The sequence below is a fragment of the Budorcas taxicolor genome, chromosome 8 (genome assembly GCF_023091745.1).
Source record: "Budorcas taxicolor isolate Tak-1 chromosome 8, Takin1.1, whole genome shotgun sequence".
In the NCBI taxonomy this organism is placed as follows: domain Eukaryota; kingdom Metazoa; phylum Chordata; class Mammalia; order Artiodactyla; family Bovidae; genus Budorcas; species Budorcas taxicolor.
Window position 1 is genome coordinate 80,484,929 of NC_068917.1, and position 23,480 is coordinate 80,508,408.

Below are 23,480 nucleotides of genomic sequence, written 5' to 3' on the forward strand. Positions count from 1 at the left end.
GCAGGCACCAGGCTCTAGCAGACTGTCAGGAAGCTAGTGGCCATTTACATATTTTTAAATGTTCTATGAAAGAAACTGAATAAATGAATGAATGCGTGGATGAAATCAGAATGAATGAGTAAGGTGTGTATGACACCAAGCTTGAGTTCTTCATTTTTCCCCAGGACACTATGCTAAGACTTTTGACAATTGGAATTGCCACAGATGTGGCAATAGGGCTAGCTGCTAAACATCAGATTTTAGTTAACTGGTATTTGTCTACAGAAACAAGTTTGTAAATTCCATTTCCTAGTGCTAAACTAGGTATACTGCATGCTCCAATAGTACTAATTCAATTAGGAGTAATATGTAAGCAATCAAAAATATGTAGGGGCATTTTGATAGTTTTTTTAAACTAAACTTTACTTCTTACTACAACAAAGAAGAACAAAATTGACTCCATATTGAATCTATACCTTTTGTTCTAACCTTTGTGCTCTCTTGCCTGTGCTTAGTCATGCTGGATTTGCACCTTAGTAAGAGAATGTTACCTACTTGATAGCCCATTTTTAAGGCTCTGGCCTTTAAGGATATAATACTTTTCCATTTATACAGAGATAAAAAGTTGCAAAGGAGATAAAAAGTCCAAGGGCAAAGAAGAAGCTCTAGCAAGATGATAGGAGGGGCAAAATCGTGTTTAGAATCAAACTCCATACCTGCCAGAGATGCTCAGAGGGCTCAAACAAACCTTGTGTGCACCAGGACCCAGAGACTCCACAGAGGCTGAGACAGAACTGTGTTTGAGTGTCTCCAGTGGAGGTGCGGGTCAGCAGTGGACTGCCACACGGGCAGGGGATCTGGGTGCAGCAGACCCGGGTATGGCATAAGCCCTCTTGGAGGAGGTCACCATTAACCCCACCACAGAGCCTCCAGAACTTACACAGGACTGGGAAACACTCCTGAAGGGCATAAACAGAACTTGCACACATCAGGACCTGAGAGAAAGGAGCAGTGATCCCACAAGAGACTGACCCAGACTTGCCTGTGAGTGTCCAGGAGTCTCCAGTGGAGGCATGAGTCAGTGGTGGCCTGCTGCAGGGTTTGGGGCACTGACCTTTTGAAGGAGGTCCTCATTATCTTCATTACCTCCACCATAGTTTGGCCTCAGGTAAAGAATGGAGGGAACACAGCCCCACCCATCAACAGAAAATTGGATTAAAGATTTACTGAGCATGGTCCCATGGATCAGAACAAGACCAAGTTTCCCCCTCAGTCAGTCTCTCCCATCAGGAAGCTTCCATAAGCCTCTTACCCTTCTCCATGAGGGCAGACAGATTGAAAACCACAATCACAGAAAACTAACCAATCTGATCACATGGACCACAGCCTTGTCTAACTCAGTGGAACTATGAGCCATGCTGTGTAGGGCCATCCAAGACAGATGGGTCATGCTGGAGAGTTCTGACAAAACATGGCCCACTGGAGAAGGGAATGGCAAACCACTTCAGTATTCTTGCCTTGAGAACCCCATGAACAGTATGAAAAGGCAAAAAGATAGGACCCTGAAAGATGAACTCCCCAGGTCGGTAGGTGCCCAATATGCTACTGGAGAAGAGTGGAGAAATAAATCCAGAAAGAATGAAGAGATGGAGCCAAAGCAAAAACAACACCCAGTTGTGGATGTGACTAGTGATGGAAGTAAAGTCCGATGCTGTAAAGAGCAATATTGCATCAGAACCTGGAATGTTAGGTCCACGAATCAAGGCAAATTGGAAGTGATCAAACAGAAGATGGCAAGAATCGACATTTCAGGAATCAGTGAACTAAAATGGATGGGGATGGGTAATTTAAACTCAGGCCATTATATCTAATACAGTGGGAAAGGATCTGTTAGTAGAAATGGAGTAGCCGTCATAGTTCACAAAAGAGTCTGAAATGCAGTACTTGGATGCAATCTCAAAAATGACAGAATGATATCTGTTTGTTTCCAAGGCAAACTATTCAGTATCATAGTAATCCAAGTCTATGCCCCAACCAGTAACGATGAAGAAGCTGAACGGTTCTATGAAGACCTACGACACCTTCTAGAACTAACACACAAAGAAGATATCCTTTTCATTATAGCGGACTGGAACACAAAAGTAGGAAGTCAAGAAATACCTGGAGTAACAAGCAAATTTGGCCTTGGAGTATAGAACGAAGCAGGGCAAAGGGTAACAGAGTTTTGCCAAGAGAACTCACTGGTCACAGCAAACACCCTCTTCCAACAATGCAAGAGAAGATTCTACACATGGAAATCACAGATGGAAAGGCACAGATGGTCAATACCAAAATCAGATTGATTATATCCTTTGCAGCCAAAGATAGAGAAGCTATATACAGTCAGCAAAAACAAGACCGGGAGCTGACTGTGGCTCAGATCATGAACTCCTTATTGCCAGATTCAAAGTTACATTGAAGAAAGTAGGGAAAACCACTAGACCATTCAGGTATGACCTAAATCAAATCCCTTATGATTATACAGTGAAAGTGAGAAATAGATTCAAGGGATTAGATCTCATAGACAGAGTGCCTGATGAACTATGGATGGAGGTTCGTGACATTGTACAGGAGGCAGAGATCAAGACCATCCCCAAGAAAAAGAAATGCAAAAAGGGCAAAATGGTTGTCTGACAAGGCCTTACAAAGAGCTGTGAAAAGAAGGGAACCAAAAGACAAAGGAAAAAAGGAAAGATATACCCATTTGAATGTATAGTTCCAAAGAATAGCAAGGAGAGATAAGAAAGCCTTCCTCAGTGATCACTGCAAAGAAATAGAGAAAAACAATAGAATGGGAAAGACTAGAGACCTCTTCAAGAAGATTAGAGATACCAAGGGAATATTTCATACAAAGATGGGCACAATAAAGGACAGAAATGGCATGGACCTAAAGAAGCAGAAGATATTAAGAAGAGGTGGCTAGAATACACAGAAGAACTATACAAAAAAGATCTTCATGACCCAGATAATCATGATGGTGTGATCACTCACCTAGAGCCAGACATCCTGGAATGCGAAGGCAAGTAGGCCTTAGGAAGTATCACTACAAACAAAGCTAGTGGATGTGATGGAATTCCAGTTGATCTATTTCTAATCCTGAAAGATGATGCTGTGAAAGTGCTACTCTCAATATGCCAGCTAATCTGGAAAACTCAGCAGTGGCCACAGGACTTGAAAAGGTCAGTTTTCATTCCAATCCCAAAGAAAGGTAATGCCAAAGAATGCTCAACTACTGCACAATTGCACTCATCTCACACGCTAGTAAAGTAATTCTCAAAATTCTCCAAGCCAGGCTTCAGCAATACGTGAACTGTGAACTTCCAGATGTTCAAGCTGGATTTAGAAAAGGCAGAGGAACCAGAAATCAAATTGCCAACATCCACTGGATCATCAAAAAAGCAAGAGTTCCAGAAAAACATCTACTTCTGTTTTATTGACTATGCCTTTGATTGTGTGGATCACAACAAACTGTGATGGGAATAACAGACCAAGAGATGGGAATAACAGACCACTTTACCTGCCTCTTGAGAAATCTGTATGCAGGTCAGGAAACAACAGTTAGAACTGGACATGGAACAACAGACTGGTTCCAAAATGGGAAAGGAGTACATTAAGGCTGTATATTTTCACCTTGCTTTTTAAACTTATATGCAAAGTACATCATGAACAACGCTGGGTTGGATGAAGCACAAGCTAGAATCAAGATTGCTGGGAGAAATAGCAATAACCTCAGATATGCAGATGATACCACCCTTATGGCAGAAAGTGAAGAAGAACTAAAGAACCTTTTGATGAAAGTGAAAGAGGAGAGTGAAAAAGTTGGCTTAAAACTTAACATTCAGAAGACTAGGATCATGGTATCAGGTCCCATCACTTCATGGCAAATAGATGGGGAAACAATGGAAACAGTGAGAGACTATTTTCTCAGCCAGCTAAAGAACACGTTCTCTCTAATGAGATTCAGTAAGGCCATCAGCAAAAGTATTAGCAGCGACTTTACTTTGCCAACAAAGGTCTGTCTAGTCAAGGCTATGGTTTTTCCAGTAGTCATGTATGGATGTGAGAGTTGGACTATAAAAAGAACTGAGTGCTCAAGAATTGATTCTTTTGAATTGTGGCATTGGAGAAGACTCTTGAGAGTGCCTCAGACTGCAAGGAGATCCAACCAGTCCATCCTAAAGGAAATCAGTCCTGAATATTCATTGGAAGGACTGATGCTCAAGCTGAAACTCCAATTCTTTGGCCACCCGATGTGAAGAACTGACTCATTGGAAAAGACCCTGATGCTGGGAAAGATTGAAGGTGAGAGGAAAAGGGGATGCCAGAGGATGAGATGGTTGGACGGCATCACCGACTCAATGGACATGAGTCTGAGTAAACTCCGGGAGTTGGTGATGGACAGAGAGGCCTGGCATGCTGCAGTCCATGGGGTCGCAAAGAGTCAGACACGACTGAGAGACTGAACTGAACTGAACTGAGGGGTTTTGGGAGGAAGACTACAGAGGTAAAGTGTCCTTCTTGTTACAATGTATCAATACTATTACTGAATTTTTAAAGCTAACTCTTTAATTTTTTATTTATAGCATCAGTAGCTCCATGAATTTTCTTTTATGCTTTTGCTGATGGCTTTACTGGATCTCATTGGAGAGAATGTGGTTTTTTTTTTTTTTTGGTTGGCTTATCAGTTCCTGCTGCTGCTAAGTTGCTTCAGTTGTGTCCAACTCTGTGTGACCCCATAGATGGCAGCCCACCAGGCTCTCCCGTCCCTGAGATTCTCCAATCAAGAACACTGGAGTGGGTTGCCATTTCCTTCTCCAATGCATGAAAGTGAAAAGTGAAAGTGAAGTCCCTTAGGCATGTCCTACTCTTAGAGACACCATGGACTGCAGCCTACCAGGCTCTTCTGTTCATGGGATTTTCCAAGAGTACTGGAGTGGGTTGCCACTGCCTTCTCCTATCAGGTCCTAGCTAAGTCTTAATAGCAGAATATTTTGAAGAGGCTCTGTATACTGAGTTTTGCCTCAGCTTGCTAACACAGCCTTGGCTGTACTAGTCATATAAGTTTTACTCCATTGAGATGTAGAACACTTTTTAAAAAATGCTGCTAACAGGTAAATGGAAGCATTTCTAGTTCTTAAAGGTGCAGCTACTATACAAGGTCTTTGTGGATACCATGAGGAAGTACTACTCTTATTGATAGTTAGGTGAAACTGAGCTTACAGGAGCAGGGCTGAAGGAGAAAATACAAATATATTTTACATTTATATAAGTATAAACCGTTGCCCCCAAATTCCGTGTTCATTTATTTTTTAAGACTATAAAACTACCAATAAAGATAATCTCCAAATTACTGTTGCTTGTAGACTTTCGCTATTTCTGGGTACAAAATCCAGCGTCTCTCATGAACTTGTTCACACTCAAGCTTCCCTGTCTCTTATCCTGGGAAGGTCCACTTGAAGCTATGCTCTGGATCGAGAAACTACATCCATATCTCCATTTAATGCTACTTTGCTGTGATTATTTACGATTACCAAGATTTGGAAGCAACCTAACTGTCCGTCAATAGATGAGTGCATAACGAAGATGTGGTACACATATAAAATGGGATAGTACTCAGCCATAAAAAAGAACAAAATTTTCCCATTTGGATGAACTTGAAAGGTATAATGCCAAGTGAAATAAATCAGACAGAGAAAGACAAATACTGTATGTTATCACTTATATGTGGGCTCTAAAAAACACGACAAACTAGTGAATACAACCAAAAAGAAGCAGATTCACAGATATAGAGAAGAAAGTAGTCGTTACAATGAGGGAGATGGGAAGGAGAGGGGCAATATAGGGGTAGAAGATTAAGAAGTACAAACTATTAGGCATACAATAGGCCACAAAGATATATTGTACAACATGGGGAATATAGCCAATATTTGATAATAACTCTAAATGGAGTATAGCCTTTAAATATTGTGAATCACTATATTGTACACTTATAACATCTAATGTGTATCAACTATACTTCAGTGGGGTTTTAACATTTTATCTGTATCTGCTAAAAAACATGTGGTTTTTCAGTTGCTAGAAACATAAAATGCTTTCCCAGCTAAAAACATGAAATGGTTACAAATTTCAGGAAAGCCAACCATCTTGGATAAGCAGAAAGCACTAGGGCAATTTCAAAATGGCAACAATCCTTATTGCCCTTTGAGAGGCCAGATGGAACAAATTTGTTCTGGAGTTTGTCTGACTGCATTTTATTTTGTTTATTTATTTATTATTTTGGTGTGCATCTGTCTGCACTTACAGGCAACAGCGCTCCTGTAAGACAAGATAGAAGCAGACTGTTTATTGTAGATCTCAACTGAAGGTGCAGATGTTTTGGCTCAGTGAATAATAAACGATTCTTTGACCTATTTTTAATTTTAGTTCATGAAGTAATAGGAAAACACAGCAAGTTTTTGAATGTGCTCTTGGAGAGAGACTGAGAGAGAGAGACAAATTCACTTGATAGTAGATGGTTCTGGTTAGGTCCCAGGCCTCCTTTAAGACATCGTCCTTGTTCTCCTTTCCCTCATCACTCCTCATCTGAACTTTCATGATTTTGTTTCTCCTGTCCTTGATTCCTCTGCCTGATGGGCCCTACTTGCATCTGGGACATGCGTTTCTGTTGGTGTCCACAACTTTGCCTTGAATGTCAGGGCTCAGGGTGAGAAGTGCCTACATCTCCTCCTGCCTGGCTGTGCTGATGCAGCCCTGAGGATGCTGAGCACAGCATTAATCCAACCTTCAAGTCAAGAGATTTCCACTTTCCAAAGTGAGACTCAGTTGCTCTGATTCCTGGAAATGCACATTAATAGACACTATGTACAATCCAGATGGGCCTGTGGACAGGAGCCATGCTATCTGGACCTGGGCCAACCAGATAAACCCCCTACTGGCAGGAGGCAGGCCAGGCCAGGGCAGGGGCTTGGGACAGCAGGTGTCTTCCAATGGGCTAGTGTGCCCTTACCTACTTCTGGTGGCTGAGGTCACATAAAATCCTTTGGTTTTTGTTACCTTTGAACCAGGGAACCACATGTACTGCCTCAAGTCTGGCTCCTGATCATTACATGTGGTTGTTTAGAAGTGACTGAGAGAATGATGATGATGATGATAAAAATAACAACATATATTCAGTACATAAGAGACAAGGATTGTGCTGAGCACTTATAAACATCGTATCTTTTAATGCCTACAACAGTTCTATCAGAAAAGGACTCTTGTTATTATCATTTTATGTTAGAGAACTAAGGTTCAGAGAAGCTAAATAACTTGTTCAAATCATCTAGCTAGAAAGTGTCAGGGCTGGGTTTCAAACCAGTTTTTTCTGAGTTTTGAGCCATTCTTTGTCAACTCTGCTATGTTAAATTAAACCAAAGAACTCTACTGTCCAGGTGCTGAGGGGTGTGGATGTGGGCACATATTTGTCTTGTGCGTGTACAAGAGACACAAGTGTATGCATGTGTCTTTGTGTTCATGTCTATGTACAGATGTATGTGTGCACTGATTGTATATGCAAGGGTCTCTTTATCTATGTGTATATGTTTTTGTGTGTTGTATGTATGCATACATACATGCATTGTATCCACACCTGTTTATTTGTCAACATATATGTTTGTGTGTGTTTGTATGTGCATATGTGTGCTTCCCAAGTGGTGCTAGTGGTAAAGAACTTGCCTTCCAATGCAAGAGACTTAAGAGACATGGGTTTGATCCCTGGGTCAGGAAGACCCCCTCAAGGAGGGTATGGCAACCCACTCCGGTATTCTTGGCTGGAGAATCCCATGGAGAGAGGAGCCTGGTGGGCTACTGTCCACAGGGTCACAAAGAGTCGGACATGACTGAAGCAGCTTGCACACATACACACACATGTGCATATGTATGAAAGTATATGCATGAATGCATAAATGTGTGATTTTATAGGCCAGCAAAAATGCAGCTGAGAAAGAATCTAGCTAAAAATAAAAGTTTGATGTTTCAGTCATGTGCACACATTTTCTACAGAAAATGGCTGTAGGACATGCTAAACCATAGTCTGTCCTGATTAAATGGTTGGGGGTATCTCAGCAGAGTCAGCGGGAGTGAGGCATGCTGTGTAAGTGCTGGGTCCTCTCCAGCCATCCATACATCCTCCACTTCTGATGATTCTGAATCCGAGGTGATTTGGCTACATTTTTTTCTTGGAGTGAAAGTGAGAGTGTTAATCACTCAGTTGTGTCCAACTCTTTGTGAGTCCATGAACTGTAGCTCACCAGGTTCCTCTGTCCATGGAATTCTCCAGGCAAGAATACTGTAGTGGGTAGCCATTCCCTTCTCCAGGGGATCTTCCCAACCCAGGGATTAAACCCAAGTCCCCTGCCTTGCAGGCAGATTCTTTTCTGTCTGAGCCACCACGGTGTGGGTTAGCTTTTTTATTTGGGGACATTGTGCATTTCTTGGGTAAATTCAAGTGAGCTATTTGAAGTTTATTTGGATGCTTCCTGTTTTTCCTTCAATCAAATGCACCCTTTTCCAGGACTGTCCTAATAAACACAGCCAGGCCTTGAGAAGCTATTATAAAGCTATGTGAGGCCACAATAAGATGGAGGTCTTGTAATTCCACTGTGGGTTTAAGAAATGTCAAGTGACAGAAAGCTGAAAATACTCTTCATTTTCTTAAGCTAGTAGAATGCAATTATAACATGACTCACTTTACTGCATGTGTTCATATGCATCCTCATGTGCATGCAGGTGGATAATGTGTTCTTCAACAATTCAGCAGAGGGTTTAAAATCAAGGCACTGTGCTAAGTGCTGCAGGCTGCAGGCCAGTTAGGAAACTCCTGATTTCAGGTTATAAAATATTAGTTGGGTACCAAGATAGGGGAGCCATGTGAGCACTGAGCCTTGACAAGGGTGAGGATTTTATCACTGGCATGGTTTAGTACTGATGGTACATAGAGATGATAAAAAGCAGATGGACTTTTAGTTGACTTCATTACAGTTTTTGAATTCTCTGTGGACCACACACACACTCCCCTACAACCCAAACCTGGGCAGATTGGCCTTACTGCTGCAGTGTTGGATTCATCACTGTGAAACACATCCAACCGTGAGGTTCATTTTTTCATGAAATAAAGTCTGGCATCAGAGGGTACCAGGGCTGCTTTGGCAACTAAGTAATATCAACAAAAATTCAGAATCTTTCCATTTGTCATTCCTCTCAACATCCTGGCAACATCATCAGGCTTGCCTCTCATAACCCAAGAGGCCATTAGGTAGAGCTAAAACAATGTCTGGGCCAAGAAGAGATGTGTTTCCTCCAATGTTTCTTTAAACAAAGAGAACTGTTGTCCAGGGGGACAAACCAGAAAGCTTTTGTAGAGGTCCCATTGTCCAGGATTGAGTGATATGAGCATGAATTAGTTCAGGGGTTGGCAAACTCTTGACACTATAGCCCAGAGGTCCCCAACCTTCAGAATCTAATGTCTGATGATCTGAAGTGGAGTTAATACAATAATAATAGAAATAGAATGCACAGTAAATGTAATGGACCAGAATCATCCCCAAACCATCCCCTCAATCCCAGTTCATGGAAAACTTATCTTCTTGTCTTCAAACTGGTTCAGTTTAGTTCAGTTCACTCACTCAGTCATGTCCGACTCTTTGTGACCCCATGAATCACAGCATGCCAGGCCTCCCTGTCCATCACCAACTCCTAGAGTTTACCCAAAATCATGTCCATTGAGTCAGTGATGGCATCCAACCATCTTATCCTCTGTTGTTGCCTTCTCCTTCTGCCCTCAATCTTTCTCACCAACAGGGTCTTTTCAAATGAGTCAGCTCTTCACATCAGGTGGCCAGAGCACTGGAGTTTCAGCTTCAACATCAGTCCTTCCAATGAACACCCAGGACTGATCTCCTTTAGGATGAACTGGTTGGATCTTCTTGCAGTCCGAGGAACTCTCAAGAGTCTTTTCCAACACGACAGTTCAAAAGCATCAATTCATCTGCACTCAGCTTTTATTGTCTAACTCCCATATCCATACATGACTACTGGAAAAACCACAGCCTTGACTAGATGGACCTTTGTTGACAAAGTAATGTCTCTGGTTTTTAATAGACTGTCAAGTTGGTCATAACTTTTCTTCCAAGGAGTAAGTGCCTTTTAATTTCATGGCTGCAATCACCATCTGCAGTGATTTTGGAGCCCCCCAAAATAAAATCAGCCACTGTTTCCCCATCTATTTTCCATGAAGTGATGGGACCTGATGCCACAATCTTAGTCTTTTGAATGTTAAGTTTTAAGCCAACTTTTTCACTCTCCTCTTTCACTTTCATCAAGAGGCTTTTTAGTTCCTCTTCACTTTCTGCCATAAGGGTGGCATCATCTGCATATCTGAGGTTATTGATATTTCTCCTGGCAATCTTGATTCCAGCTTGTGCTTCTTCCAGCCCAGCATTTCTCATGATGTACTCTGCATATAAGTTAAATAAGCAGGGTGACAGTATCCAGCCTTGACATACTCCTTTTCCTATTTGAAACCAGTCTGTTGTTTCATGTCCAGTTCTAACTGTTGCTTCCTGACCTGCATACAGTTTTCTCAAGAGGCAGGTCAGGTGGTCTGGTATTCCCATCTCCTTCAGAATTTTCAAACTGGTTACTGGTGACAAAAAGTTTAGAGGCCACTGCTCTAGCCCAAAGGTCAAATCTAGCTAGCCACCTGTTTTGGTTCAGCCCTCAAGCTAAGAATGTTTTTTACATTTTTAAATAGTCGGAAAAAGTCAAAAGAGAAATCATATTTAATTACATGAGCATTGAAAGAACTCAGAGTTCAGTGTCCATAAATAAAGTATTATTGGAATACAGCCATACTCAATTGATTATGCATTGACTAAGGTTGCTTACACTGTCCAATGACTGAGGCCACTCTAGAGAGAATACTTAATATTTACTAAAAATACTTACTATCTGGCCCTTTACAGAAAGAGTTTGATGACCTCTGAGCTATCTGAATAGATGGCTGGGGGCACCTGGCATTTTCAGCCTCTATGATGGGCTGCTTACAGAGATTTAAGTGATTTGGCCAAGGCTATTCTGCAAGTGTCACAGATTCTGCGGGCAGATCTATCTGTTTTGTCAATTTAATAACTTGATATACAGGTATTTGACCAGCAAAAGTGATTTTATTTGGGAATAGCAGAGGAATTGCAACTCCAGAGGTATAGACTATGGTGGATCAGAGGCAAATCCAGAGAACTAGGAAGGGGTTCTTGCTTCTATAAGGAAAAGGGGGGAGTTGGGAGGGGCTGTGATAACCAAAGAGTCCATTGGAAGGAGCTGGGCAACCAAAGTATAAAGACTTCTCATTGGCTGGGCTGCTACAGTCTGGGCTGTCCTGAGGCAGATAGTTTTCTTCTTCCTATCAGATAGTAAAGTAAGAGCACCTTCTTGTCACAGATGTAGGTGTTTGTTTCATTCTGTTTGGAGTAATTGGCAGGTGCATAGTGGGGTATGAGAACTCCCACTACAGGCCTATTCTGCCGATTTTAGCTGTGCCAGCATGCATGCTAAGTTGCTTCAGTCATGTCTAACTCTGTGTGAATCTATGAACATAGCTACTGAGGATTTTTTAATCCCACAACTTTCTTACTGTTTGCCCTGTGATGTCCAACAGGTGAACCTTTAACAATGAGGTGAAATTGTTCAGCCTGAGCAAAGCAGAGTTTAGAAGTTACATGGGATGGCAAAGAGTATGAAAAAGGTGCAGTTAGAAAAGATTTAGCTGGAAAAAGATACTGCAGGAGATTAGGCTAGAGCCAGATTGTGGAGGGCCTTGACTTTTGAGCTAAAAAGAACTTTATTCTGTTGAAATGGAAGGCTTTTTTGAGGAAGAGATGAACTGTTTTGAGATCATAATTCTGATGAAGATGTGACAGATAGGATAAATGTCTGATGACATGATTTTTTTTCTAATTTTTACAATGTTGTGTTAGCCCTTTCATCAAATACCAACATTAGAAAAGGATACCACCAATCCTTTATAAAGCTCAGCGAGGTACAGTGTCATGAAATGGGCTTGAAGGTGTGTTTTGCTTGGCCTCACAGAGATTTTTCTTAACAGAAAAAAACCATCAAAAACTAGAAGACTAATGTAAAAATATGACTTCTAGCTTTTCTCACATAGATAGGAACATCTGGCAATCAATTTCACATTTTCACATGACAGAAGTTGGCTGGGGTTGAGTTGGAACTGATGTTTTTAGATTCTCCATAGTCATTACCATTGCTTATTATTCTCTTGACGTGGAGGTCAAATGTGAGTTACTATTTATAATTACTGTGTTTTAGGGAAATGCAAGTTGCTGTAACAAATGAACACTGACATTTCAGTGTCCCAATGATATATAGAAATATATCAGGATATGCATGTAACAGCACAATGTGGCTGTCTCTGGGAGTGGATAGCCTTCCTTCACACAATCATTCAGAGTCTCAGACTCCACCTATCTCATGGCTCAGCATTCTAAGCCTTGAAATCCTATGCATGCAAGTGAGGGGTGGGGAAAAATAAAGTGGAGTCAGCTTTTTCGTAGATTTGGCTCAGAAGTAACATATAGTAGTAAGTGCTTCTGCCATTTTTTTGCTTGATCCCTGGCCTGTGGCTAATGCATGGCTTTAGAACAACAATTTAATGAATATAAGGGGTTGGTTTGGGGTTGCTCTGCTGAATTTCTACCACTGTCTGGTCACTATATCTATTTACTGACCACTTAAGCTTTTGGAGCCCCTGGTGGCTCAGGTGGTAAAGAGTCTGCCTGCAGTGCAGGAGACCCGGGTTCAATCCCTGTGTTGGGAAGACTGGAGAAGGAAATGGCAACCCCCTCCAGTATTCTTGCCTGGAGGATCCCATGGACAAAGTAGCTTAGCAGGCTATAGTCCATGGAGTTGCAAAGAGCTGGATATGACTGAGCAACTTCACTTTCACTTTCACTAAGCTTTTCCACCAGCTTCCTCTTGGTTATGTATTTGACTATATGTTTTGTTATCTTTGATTGTACAACAGACTATTTCAAAGCCTCATGGCATAAAAATATCCAATTGTTTTATTCTGAGGGTCAGGGGTTTGGGTAAGCAGAACATGAATGACTTGGCTCTGCTTCTCTGTGACTGGGGACTTGGCTGGGAAGTCTTAAATGTCTGGGGACCTACTCAAATGACTGGAGGATGGCGATATCTGACGGTTCTTTCATTCACATGAATGAAGACTGAGCTATTTGAGACTGTTGACTGGGGTGATACACAGTGCCTCATAATGTGCTTGAAGTTTCCTCATAGCACGGCAGCCTCAGGATAGTCAGACTTCTTACGTGGTGGTGCATGATTCCAAGAGTAACTATTTTAGCAAGCAAGGTAGAAGCTCCATACCCTTTTAGGATTTAGCCTTCAAAGATTCTATATTATACTATACTTTTATAGCACATTATTAATCAAGACAGACACAAGTCAACTCTGACTCGAAGGGAGGAGACATAGAACCCCACCTGATGGGGTTTTTGATGGAAAGAATGTCAAAACACTTAAGGCCAGGTTTTAAAAATTTATATAGCCTGGCACATTATTTAATATCCCCGTGCACATAACATTAAAGAGACCATTCAACTAAAGGAGTAAAATTTCATCAAAAGTCCAAAATATCTCTAATTTGTGATTTCTCTAACCATCTCTTAGCAGCCTGGGGAGATAAAGTGAATGAGGGCAATTCTAATTTCCCCAAACTATGATAAATGCCACATACCCCAGTAATCCACTTAAAAGTTTAGGTTTCTTCTTTTGAATTTTAATGTATTTGACTTTGAGTCAATACAGAATTCTCTCTAGTCTGACATGTGGCTTCTGTCTGCTGTCAAAATGTGTCTAAATCTTCAAGACTCACTATAGACCAACCAGTCCATCTTAAACAGGATTCATAACTCTTAGTACACATGGGTCTAGATCAGGGTCTTAATTTCAGGTCCACAGATGAAATTCAAGGTGTCCATGACCTTCAGTTCAGTTCAGTTCAGTCACTCAGTTGTGTCCGACTCTGTGACCCCATGAATCGCAGCACGCCAGGCCTCCCTGTCCATCACCACCTCCCAGAGTTCACTCAAATGCACGTCCATCGAGTTGGTGATGCCATCCAGCCATCTCATCCTCTGTTGTCCCCTTCTCCTCCTGCCCCCAATTCCTCCCAACATCAGAGTCTTTTCCAATGAGTCAATTCTTTGCATGAGGTGGCCATAGTACTGGAGTTTCAGCTTCAGCATCATTCCTTCCAAAGAACGCCCAGGGCTGACCTCCTTTAGAATGGACTGGTTGGATCTCCTTGCAGTCCAAGGGACTCTCAAGAGTCTTCTCCAACACCACAGTCCAAAAGCATCAATTCTTCGGTGCTCAGCTTTCTTCACAGTCCAACTCTCACTTCCATATATGACTACTGGGAAAAACCATAGCCTTGAATAGATGGACCTTTGTTGGCAAAGTAGTGTCTCTGCTTTTGAATATGCTATCTAGGTTGGTCATAACTTTCCTTCCAAGGAGTAAGCGTCTTTTAAGTCCATGACCTTAGATGAGATCAATTACATATTTATTTTCACTAACTTCTAACTGAAATGCAGCATTTTTTTTCAGTTATGAATATAGGCAACAAACCCCATTAATATTAGCACTATCTACAATGCTGGGGCTTTTCCAGCAAAAAAATAAAGTGATGATACATTCATATATTATTACATTTGTTACAGTTATCTTGAAATACTATTTGTAAGGCAAGTGCAGAGAAAAAGAGCGAACTAGGCAGTCAGGCAAAAGGTAAATTTATTAGAGGGAAAGAGAAGGTGACTGGCCCTTAAGGAGAACCAGTGTCCTCCTTTTCTGATGGAGTCTTTCTTATATCCTGCCAATGAAAAGTTCTCTGAAGGGATGGTTAATTTTTAGCCAGTAGTTGAGTCCTGCGGTCATGTAGCCAAAGGTCTGGAATCTGGTGGTCTTGTAGCTTTGAGAAGGTAGGAACCAGTGAGAAAACAGAATGTCATTTGGGCAATTTGGTCAGTCTTAAGGGTCACTGTGATTTTATCCTTTGTTTGCGAGGTCAGCATAATGAGACATTTTAACAAGGAGCCCCCATGTAGACTCTGTCACTATTTATGCTCCTCATTACTTTGGAATTACGGTTGTCATTAGTCATGCTAGATTGCATGCGACCACGGTCTTCCCATCTACAGACACAGGTTCAACAAAGCTGGACAGTTATCCAGACAACTCTGGCCCCAGCCATGGTTCAGCCCCCAGCCCACAAAATCCTGTTTTTTCACCTTGTTATCAGTCACATGTATTGCTTTGCATTGTTCTCTATCCACAGTTGTTGAAACATAGAAGGAGGTGGGTTATTTTTATTGTTTTGTAACATTTTGCAAAGTTAGTCTCTGAATCTGAATTCATAGCCCTCCAAAGTGTGGTACACCTGTTCTTCCTGGAATTCTGGAGGTGTCCGTGAGTGTAGGTGCAGGCAGGGCTGACAGAGGAGAAACAGTGACTATGGGCACAGGAAGTTGGGAGAGTGGTACAAGTCTTGGTAGCACTTTTATTTGGAAGCTTAGGGTTCTTCCCTTTGGACAGGGCCATGATGTGGAGAAAAGCAGAGGTTTTACAAAATTATTATTTTGGGGGTAAGTGATACATGCACGTGGAACAAAATTTAAAAGATAGAAAAATAATTCAGTGAAAAGTACTTATCTTACTCCTGTCCCTCAGCCATCTCTTTCCTTCCCTAGTGACAACAACTGCCATCAGATTTTTGGGTATAACTCTCCACCTAATGAATTGGTATACAGTCAACACATAACCCACACGTATCATGCCTTCATTATGGTAAAAGCCTTCTATTGTTTTAATATCATGAAAACAATGCATTATATTATAAAATTCAAATTCAAATTGTATATTATAAAATTCAATTGTACCAATTTCAGAATGAGAGGCTCCCTGATGCTTCTCCTTGAAGAAAATTCTTTAACTTTTATTTTTTTAGTGTTTCTGATGTCCAGCTCTGTACTTGGAATAAAGTTCATATATCTCTGTTTCTTTACTTACCAACTTTAGATAGGATATAGTACTCTTTATTTTGAAATATTTTAACTAAATCAACCTAAATTAACAAATGTAATTCCTCGGTTTCCAGTTTTTAAAATAATCCATTCTTTCCTTTTAAATCATTTTTTGGTTATTTATACAGTTTTAATAGCTATTACTTTCATAATGTCAATTTTAATAAGATTTGTTTTCTGTTTCACAAATATGATTCATTAGGCTATGCATTGTCCCCATATGTTCATTCTTAATATTAAAACTAATCAAAATTTATGTTTTACTATGTAGATGTTATTTATTGCCAAACTGACCATTGTGATGAGACACTGAGAAAATGAAATATAACCTAACCTGCTGTCACTAGAAGCAATATTAATAATAACATTAATACATATGAAGCACTAGCAATTCCACCTTGCTTATTTATTTTTAAAATTTGCCTTAATTAAGATGTAATGGACATAATATGGCTCCCCAGGTGGCTCAGTGGTAAAGAATCCACCTGCAATGCAGGATATGTGGGTTTGATCAATCCCTGGGTTGGGAAGATCCCCTGGAGAAGGAAATGACAACCTGCTGCGGTATTCTTGCCAGAAATCTCGTGGACAGAGGAGCCTGGTGGGCTATAGTCAATGCTGCTGCTGCTGCTATTTTGCTTCAGTCGTGTCCGACTCTGCGACGGCATGGACTACAGCCTACAAGGCTCCTCTGTCCATGGGATTTTCCAGGCAAGAGTACTGGAGTGGGTTGCCATTGCCTTCTCCGGCAGTCAATGGGGAATCACAAAAGAGCTGAACACAACTTGGTGACTAAAATAACAACAAATTGTTTAATTAAAGGTATATATACTGTATTGATTTGATACATTTATATATTGCAATTTCCATTATAACTTTAGCTACCATCTTTAACACATCACACATTATCATTTCTTTTTTTGTGGCGGGAAAAGATTAAAATCTAGTCTCTTAGTAACTGTGAACTTTATAATACAGTATTGTTGACTATAGTCACTATGCTGTGCATTAGATCTCCAGGACTTATTCATCTACTGGTTGGAAGTTTGTGCTCTTAATAACATCTCCTCAATTCCCCCAGTCCTAGCCTCTGGTAACCTCCATTCTGCAATGTTTTTATGAGCTTGGCTTTTCAGATTTCACATAGAAGTGATATCTTACAGTATTTGTGAAATGTCATGCAAGGAAGGACAAATACTGAATGGTATCACTTCTATGTGAAATCTATAAATCCCACTTTGAAGATGGGGATGCAGCAGTCCAAGGGATTAAGAACTTTGCTCAAAATTCACATAGTATTAAGTAGAGCAGAGTGGATAGAATTTGAAACTGAGCAGTAAGGTTCTAGAGCCCATGATCTTTAACCACTGTACTATTCTGCCTCTCGAGGCAACAGAATCAAAAGAATTCTCTTGCTTTATGCTCCATCAATTTTCTGTCTCCTAAAATTCCTTATAGTAAAGACTATATTGAAATGGTTGAGGTAAAATGTAAAAGTAACCCCTCCACCTTTTCTTTAATGATTACCCATCCCAAAGGAAACAAACATGTATAGTGTTGTGGATATCTTTCCAGTCCTTTTCCATGTAATTTAATGGACTCACATATTGTATTCTTTACCAGTTGACTTGCTTTTTGATTTGTAGATATTTCAGTATAAAAGTATACTACTTTCTTTTTTAAACAACAGTATAAAATTTCTTTAAGTGGGCATATCTTAATACACAAGATCACTCTACCACTGATGGATGTTTGGATTTTCCCCAGTTTTCAGTATTAAATATGAAGCAGCCAAGGACATCTTAGTTCATGCTATATGGGCACATGTGTCTCTATAAGACTGGTTGGTAGCAATGAAATTGCTAAAAATGTAGACACATTTAAAATTGTGGTAACTCTTGCCAGATTGCTTCCTTTCCCCAAACAAAAGACTTTCAAATGTATACTTCTTCCATGTTGAATGAGAATGCTTGTTTTTTAATATCATCTTCAATACTTGAAATCGTCAATGTTTTCAATATTTTTTTTGCCAAACTGATTGGCAAAAACATTGAAATCTGGCTGTTATGTGCATTTCTTTATTATTAATACAGTTCACTATCTTTTTATTGACATTTCACCATCTGTTTATTGACATTTGAAATTCTTCTGCAAACTGCCTGTTCATAGCCTTTGCTCATTTAACTATCGAGATATGGGCCTCTTGTAGATTTTTTAGGAAATACATATATTTTGGATGCTAATCTTTCATTTAGTATGCTGCAATACTTTCCTTCAATGTGTTGCTTGTTTTACACTTTTATTTGTGATATCCTTTGTCATACAGAATTTAACATTTTTAAGTAGTCAAATCTGTCAATCTAGTAGACGTGTTTCAATTAGCATCCTAAACCCAAAATGTCTAACACGGCATTTCTTCCTGTTTCCCCAGCTACCTTCTCCTCTTGGCCCTTCATTCACTCATTAATTGAACAAATGTTCCAATGCCAGGGGACTATTGAGTTTGTTTTTATTTTTATCACAAGAGTGGCTGGAAAACTTCATGACCCATGGTTTTTGTAATTTTATAAAAAGCAGGAGAGAAGTTTGAACACATCTTTATAAATACAATTAGCATGCAATTCACTTAGAAGCAGTAAACAATAGACTGTGAGACTGTCTTTGCAAGCTGCTGCACTGAAACATCATTGCAAATTACTAAGTATGTTGCCTTAGGATAGCTTTCTCAACCCTGATGTTGTCAAACTTTATTTGATTCTCTTTGGTTCACTAATCTCCAAACCAGACCTCTTTGCAGCCCACAGAGACCTCATTTTTTATTGTTAACATATGAGTGGAATGTGTGTAAGAAAGGAATGGTGCAAACTTCTGGACATGCCCCGGGCAGGTGTTCCCTCACTGCCATGGAGATTGTTCCTGAGTCCTCCTCATGCTGGAGTGGGAGTTGGGAAGAAAACTTAGGGGAAGGTATCAGTTTGAAAAATGAGGTTTCTTTCTTGCTTCTTGGGATCCCTCTCCATGCTTCCTCTTCCTGCTGTCTCTCCCATTGGTCCTGTCAAGGAAGGAAGCACAGTGCTTTATGTTCATTCCTGTCCTCCCCCAGCACCCGTGGCCGTCCTTTGGGAAATTCACATCAACTTCCCATTGCAGAGCACTTGACAGCATGGACCCTGGATTGACTCACACTCATGAATTTCCCTTCCTGAAACCTTAGGATGCCATGGGGTCCCCCAGCTGATTTCATAAATGTGGTGTCACATTGTAAATCAAGCAGCTGCAGAGTGGCCAGAACATCTGCTTGGTTCTGCTAGTCTCTTTACACCAAAAGGAAACTAGCTCTAAAGAGGTCAGTAAAATGTGAGCATTGCCAGGTATCACTCTTATCAGGTATGGACTAGAAATATTAGAATCTTCTGTTTCCTAAAAACAACACCTTCACACTCACACACACAGCATGGCTTCATGGAACTCTGCTTGAAGGATGAGATAGTAGGAAAAGAACATGAACAAACGGTACTTGGAATTTGTAGGGATCTTTGTTCATTTTTAGCAGGTTAAAGATGTTGGGAGTATGATAGAAAATAAATAGAAAAAGAGGGTGCAACCTCACTACAACCATTAGGTTGGGCGTGGGAGGCTATTTTTTTTTTAGACAAAATTTTACCCATTTCCTTTTCTCATAGACAAGTGTATTAGGTTAGACTTTGCTGTGATAACAAACATATCCTCTCCTAAATTTGAACAAACTTACCATAAAGGTTTATACCATAAAAAGTTATACCATAAAGGTATAACTCATACAACTTTGATTGAGTTCAGGTGACCCTCACTGGGGAGTTGACCCCCAAGCTTGGAGTAGAGGAACTGGGTGGCTAACAGTTGCACATAGCTCTTAAGAGTTTGTTCTAAAAATGACATATGCTGCTTCTGCTCACTGAACTAGCCACACAACCACAGCCCTTGCAGGGAGGTGTGGAAATGTAGAAGAGCTTAGAGATACCTGGCAAGTAGTACATGTCTCTGACACCCCAAGCTGTATTTGAGTGGAGATAACAATTTCTCCTTGTTATTCCTTAATTCTCAGCTTTGGATTTAGCAGATCTCCCTGCCTTTATTTTTGCTCTCCACTTCTACAATAGCCATGACCCTATGCTAAAATATCATCTTAAACGAAAGGTAGAAAATCTATATGACTTGAAATGTGTGTATGTAGAAGAATATCTACAGACTATCTATAACTCATACAAATGAGGAGATTCTCATTCAAAATATAGAGTTGTTAATAAAAGTTTTCAACTGATTCTCAGCCCCTAACCAGTTTCTACAGCAGTTCACTTGGTCAGCAGTTTAAACCCATCCTTATTTTACTCTGGAAATCACTTGGGGCACTAGTTAAATATCCAGATGCCTGGCCCCATGTTAAATTCACTTAAATTCATTCAGCATTTCAGTGGAGTAGGGTTCATTTTGAAAGGACTCCACAGATTATTCCAATAAACACTGAAATTTGAGAAAGGGTAACATATTAATTTTCTCAGGAGAATTTGCATCTTTTAAAAGGTAGGCTGAAAGAAGAAAATATTTCATATGAAAGAATGATTTACTAGCAGTTGAAATTCAAACACAAGAGGGGATGTGGTCTTTGGGTGAAGACCTTGCTAAATTGGTTCAGATTAAATATATTTGCTTATTCAGTTCTGTCAAGTTAGGGTGTACAGTTTTGTTTGTACTATTTTGCTGCTTTTTAAAGTCCGTTTCAGATATTTTGTCGAATTCTTTGTTGCCTGTATGGCGTCTCTCTCATGGGGGATAGTTTCCCAGTACAAGCTTTTCATTTGTGATTATGAACGTATCTTCAGTGGGGGCTGTTTTCTCTCCTACCAGGATCTCTGATTTCCAGAATATGGAAGCATCCCTACAGAGTGGTTTCTGTTTGGTTCTACCAGGTGTCCAAATGGTTTTACTTGCTTAGAAACATTTCTCTGCAGTTGGTATCACAGCACCACTAAGGTGCCCATGCAAGAAAGAGTCGAATTGGGATTCCTAACCACAGGCATGCAGTTTTTAGTTCCATCCATCCAAAGCCAGGCTTCCCAGGTGGCACAGTGGTAAAGAATCTGCCTGCCAAGGCAGGAGTCACGGGAGACGTGGTTTTGATCCCTGGGTTGGTAAGATTCCCTGGAGGAAGAAATGGCAACCCACTTCAGTATACTTGCCTAGGAAATTCCATGGACAGAGGAGCCTGGTGGGCTACAGTCCGTAGGGTCACAAAGAGTTGGATACAACTGAACACACACGCATGCATGTATGCATGCACTCATGCTTCCAAAGCCATGGGCATGATAACACTTCCCTGCCACTAAGTAAGCCCAATTGTAGTGTTTGTTTGTTTGTTTGTTTTTCCCTAGGCTCTTCTTCTTAAAGCAAATATCCCTTCCAGGTCTCTAGGTCATAAATCTTATCCCTTTGGAATCTCTGGATCTTTCCTGATACCCACAATTCTCTTCCTTGGGCATCTATGGCATCAACTGTAGGATCTAACTCTGTAGCTTTTGATTTTTCCTTTTATTTCCTGGTCCCTGACTTGAAATTAGAATAGGATTTTTAATGGCTATATTTTATCTGCCATAGATTTGGAGCTAGATCAAGGAAAAGGGCCTCAGTCTGCCATTTCTCTGAAGTTTTATAAGACTTGTATAAGACTGAAGTTTTATTAGACTCATTAAGAACTTATTAGTTATCTATATTTTGTATACAGTAGTGTGCCAATCCCAATCTTCCAATTTAAAGCACAGGGAACTATACTCAATACTCCATAATGGCCTATATGGGAAAATAATTTTAAAAAGAGTGGATATATGTGTATGTATAACAAATTCAGTTTGCTGTACACCTGAAACTAACACAGGATTGTAAATCAATTACATCCCAATAAAATTAAAAAAAATAAATTCTCTTCTACAAAAAAAGACTTTTAAGAAAGTGTGTTCCTTTGCAGTTGTGCTTGTTTTGTGCTACCAACGCTGTTTTGTTTGATGAATTTCCTTGTCTCTTGAATAATATTTGATGGTAAAAGGTCCCATTTTAGGCAGAAAACAGACCATTAATCACACTTTCCCATGGAGCTTAGTTCATTTTCCCCACATAGTTGTCATCATGCCTCATTGTTGTCATTTCCAGACAGCTTTGCCTTCTATAGTATGGGCTTCTGGGACCAGAAACCAGATCTTTCGTCTTTTTATCTTCAGTGCTGACACAGTGCCTAGCACACAGAGCTAGACAGGGAATGTTTGTGTTGTTGATAATAAGTCAGGAAGTCTTGATGATGATGGTATTAATGGTGGTGGTGGTGAAGGTGATGGTAATGATGATGGTGATGGTGTTGGTGATGATGTATGCTACTGAGAGGGTAACAGGCAGGAAGGCCAGGGGTCTCCAAACGGAGGAAATAGCTTGCAAGTGTCAGACATTTTTACCTCTCTTAAGCAGCAGGAGGAAACAAACTAGCGATATTTTTTCCTTCTCTATACAAATTTAAAAGGAGGTTCCTCTTAAAATTCTGTGTTGCCATGACACCTGGTTTCACCTGAAGTTAACTATTCTCAAACCTAGAGATAACTAATACCTTTTTCTTATGGAAATTCTATCTTAAGCTATGCTAATGTACTATACAGTTCAGTTCAGTTCATTCGCTCAGTCGTGTCCGACTCTTTGTGACCCCATGAATCGCAGCACGCCAGGCCTTCCTGTCCATCACCATCTCCCAGAGTTCACTCAGACTCACGTCCATTGAGTCCGTGATGCCATCCAGCCATCTCATCCTCGGTCGTCCCCTTCTCCTCCTGCCCCCAATTCCATCACCTCCACTAGCTTTGTTCGTAGTGATGCTTTCTAAGGCCCACTTGACTTCACATTCCAAGATGTCTGGCTCTAGATTAGTGATCACATCATCACATTTACCCCAAACTCTGTCTTCAAGTCAGTTCCACCTTTTGGCTCAGAACCTACTTGATAAACCAGTATGTTATACTCAGATATTGTTCCTCTAATCTATGTAGATGAAACTATTTGTATGGTGCTCTGCCCTTCTTCAAGATTCAAGTTAATTATTTTATGGCCCAAGATAAACCATTTGGTGCCAAGATTATCACAAAATGCATCTTATGGGTGAGGGGTCTGGTGCCATTCTGAGTTTTAAGACATTCCTTTCTTTCATTAAGAGACTACTAGTGACTATCTAACATCCAGCTAAAGACTAGCAGAGGGGCACCCTTTCTGCCCCCTTCTGATGCCTGTGTC